Genomic DNA, 4123 nt, shown 5'->3' on the forward strand with positions numbered 1-4123 from the left:
AAACAAATAAGAAAATGGCAAGCTAAGCTCTAATATACCAATAATTATTACAAAGGTTTTCTAACTATTCCATAAGTCTGGTCTGGTGAGAGAGACAGTTATTCAACAAGTTAGGTAAAATAGATTAAGCGCTGAGAGAGATAGCTAAGATAAATAGAAGCCTGGGTCTATACCCTTTGGACACCACTGGACTTTCTGAGCTCAATTGCTGCAGGATCCTTTGCTAGGAGGAATAAGGACACAGCCTGCATTTTTCATGACATTTCTTCCTTATCACAGGATGTTGACTTCTCACTATAGTCTGACTAGAGAATTCCAAGCAAGAAAGGAAGAGTTGGGTTAGCAAAGATCATCCAGAACCTGTTCTCCTGCACTCACCCTAAATGTAAATCACTTAAATGTCAGTAAAGGGATTGGCAATATGGATAAAACTCATCATCCAGCTGTGCTTTATATAGGAACCTGACTTCAAAATCAATAACATAGATGAGAGTGAAAAGATGGAAAAAGTTTTATTACACAATCAGAAAGAATGAGGTCTACCTATGTCTGTTACCATAACTATTTTTCTAGAACACATGATCATGGGAAATAAAATCAAATTGTAGAATGATACAAAAATACGTATCCAAATATGATGGAAAATATGTAAAATAATACTCTTATTTCTGAAGGTATATTTTATATGTTCAAGTGCATAGGAAAAGAATTAGGGGAGTTTATACTCCACACTTCTAAAAAACTTGGTTTCCTCTGGAAGGGTTGCAAGGGTTTGGGTTCAAGCAGGGCTATGATTGATGGGAAACTAGACTCCCCCTGGGAACATTTTAACTTAGTATAAGGAGAGAGGAAGAAGAAAGTATTCACATTTTTTTTGGAGGGGATTACTTGCTTTGTAATTAACCTACCCTTGTGATGGCAGGTTGGACTAGTCCTAACACCTCTCACCCATGGCCTCCAGTCTCATGACTGTCCTCAGAAGTTTAATAAATGAATGAGATTTGTTGAGCGGCATCTAAAGAAATAACGAAGCTGTTTGAGGGAAGATTACAACAATGAGGACTACATACCTATTCATTGAGTAATTATTCAGCACTCAACTGAATTCTAGGAGCTGAAGCCTCACTGATAGACTAAATCCGATCTCTGCCCTATGGAGGGAAGCATTTGATGGAAGGAAGCAATAAACAGTTAAATTAAAAAAAAAAGGAAAGAAGAAAGAAAAAACATGCCAGGCAGTAATATGGACCCTGAAGAAAACTAAGACAGGGTAAAGAAGAGGAGATATACTATTTAAAGCATGATTCGAGGGGGGCAGCAGGTAGTGGTGTAGTTAAGGTGCTGGGTTCCCACAGAGCCAACCACAGTTACAGTCCTAGACCCAATGGCTTGAAAATCGTGCCAGGTGAGTGTGTAGACATGCCCAAAGTCCCAGGGGGAGAATCGAGAAGAAGGGATTGTGATATGGGGGCGGGTGGGAGGTGATCTCTCATTCTCTCTCTGTCTCCCGGGTGAGTGCACATGCCCTATAACAAAACCTTAAAAATAAGTAAATAAAAATAAAGGATGATTTGAGAAGGTCCCCTCAGCATAGTTAACATTCAATAAGTTTAAGCAATAGAAGGAAGCCATTACATGATCTGAAGGAAGCCATTACACGAGCTCCTCCTTATTTGTGCAGAGATAAGGGGGAAGAGCTTTCTAGGCAGAGTGAATAGCAAGTACAAAGGTCCTGAAATGGAATATTCCTTGATATGTTTAAGAAATAGCAAGGAAGCCAGTGTTTGAAGAAATTGAGAAAAGAAGCAATGGAAAAAGATGGGGTCAGAGAGTGAGAGAAGGGCCCTTCCACACAGGAGGCCATGACACGACGTCAGAGTTCGTCAATGGAAGAAAAGCCATTGTAGGATTTGGGGAAGAGGAATAATTCAGTCTAATTCACATGGATCTAAAATGGTCAATAGGGTTACCTGCTGAAATAATTTGAAGGAAGTATGAACTGGGACTCTCTTATTTATCCTTGGTCTCTGCAGCCTTTCTGAGACTTGGCCATTAACTCATCCACTTCCCTCACAACTAGTCTTCTACAGTACTAGTCACCAGAAAGCCTTTCCTCGAGATATTTTTACAATTCTCCAAAAATAAAGAGAATGTCCTAACTCCTCAGCCTAGGGTGAGTTTCCAATAGCCCCTACAAATATAATCTGGCTAGGAAACTTGGTGGAATGACTTAATCAAATATTAACAATAATAATAATTCACATTTTAAACACCTATTGCCTGCCCGACATATTACTAAATCCTTTATAGTTTATTTAATATTTATAATCCTAACAACACACTAAAGTAGGTGTTATCATTGTCTTTCTCATTTTAGCAACCTGAGCCTCAAATAAGTAAGGAAAAGTGATAAAGATCATGTAATTGGGTCCAGCCGCAGTGGTGCAGGCAATAGGGCATCACTGCACAATTCTGGAGCCATATTAGGTTTGCTGTTCAGATCCTGGGTTGACCTGCACGCAACAGGTGTACCCACAGATGAGCCTATGATTCTGGCTGGCTGGAAGGTCAGGAGAGGAGTGTGGTGTGGCAGGACTCTGTCAGAAGCTTCTTTCTCTCTCTCTCCCCTCTCCCATATGAAAGAAATAAGTATGTTTTTCAAGCAAAACAATCTTGTAACCAATAAATCACATACTTAAAATTTTCTCTGTGACAGTCTCATACCACCTTGACTTATAAATCCCTAGTCCCCTTGGCCTTCATTCTTTTTCCTGAATGTACCAAGGGCTCCCCTATAGCTCTTGCTGTTCTAACTTGCATCCCCTGAGATGACTTCTTTGAATCCAGGTCTCAGACCAGAGTCTCCTCCTCAAGGAATCCTTCCCTGAGTACTCACACCAAAAGTCCCCATTCTTCCCAGCTACTCCAATTCTTAACACTTCACATTTTTTCTCCACAGCACTCATCATACACTTAAATTACATTGTCATTTATTTCCTACTACTAGAATGTAAATGCTACAAATCCAACATAGAGTGTACATTTCATAAATAGTTGTTGAATAAGTGAATGAATGAATGAATATGCTTGGGTATGTCTGATATCAAATCCAGATTTTCTGATCATATCAAGTTGCCTCCCTATTTATAGTCTACAAACTTTCCCTTGGCCATTCATTGTGGTTAGCCCTCTATTAAAAAATATTTTGTGAGGGACCAGCAGTGGTGTAAAGGCTGTGTCGCTGGACTCCCATGCAGTCAACCGCAGTACAAGTCCCAGACCCAGTGTCTTAAACTCACGCCAGGCGCAGGTGCATGCGTGCCCAAGATCCCGAGCAGAGAATGGAGGAGAAGGGGTTGTGGCATGGCTATCCCCCCTGGGCGGTGATTTCTTGCGTTCTGTCTCTCTCTGTCTTTCTAGTGAGCGCAGACACCCTATATCAAAACCCTCTCCAAAAATAAAAAGAAAAAAAGGAAGAAAAGAAAAAATATTTTGTGAAATATGAGTCAAAATGGCTCTACCTAGTTTTGCCAGTTGTTCATATACATTCATAATGAGGATAGGAATCGAATCATTGGTAGAATTGGCAGGATTGATGAGCTTTGGTTTTTCCTTAAAAAGGAAGCTGGGAGCACACTGTCTCCTTATGTATGGCGTTCAGGTCTTGTACTCATTAGTCTCCTGATGGGTAGATTGACATCTTTCTAAAGAAGAACACCTCCTCTGCAATTTACCTTAAAGTCTCAAGCTTTGGAAGACTCAAAGGTTCCCCCCCTCCTGCACCCCAGGAGCAAGCTGCCACATGAGATTCTATTTCTCACCACTATGGTAGATCTTCACGCTTTATCACCTCTGAGACCAGATGACCTCACCTGGCTGTTATTTTTGTCTACTTGCCCATCAGATGTGGCTCGCCTGCCCTCTGTCCTTCCTGCAGCCCCTCCCTCCCTCAGTTGCAACATTTCTTCCCTATCTCTCCTTCCCTTGGCTTTGCTAGGCTCCTCAACCACTGCTCCCCAATTCCCTGGAGACCTGGTCCCTGTCCTGCCTTTGCTCTCCCTCCCTCTGGGAAGGATGAACTTCCTATGCCTCCTCCCCACACGATATGCATGAAATTCTGACA

The sequence above is a fragment of the Tupaia chinensis genome, unplaced genomic scaffold (genome assembly GCF_000334495.1).
Source record: "Tupaia chinensis unplaced genomic scaffold, TupChi_1.0 Scaffold000101_1, whole genome shotgun sequence".
In the NCBI taxonomy this organism is placed as follows: Eukaryota; Metazoa; Chordata; class Mammalia; order Scandentia; family Tupaiidae; genus Tupaia; species Tupaia belangeri.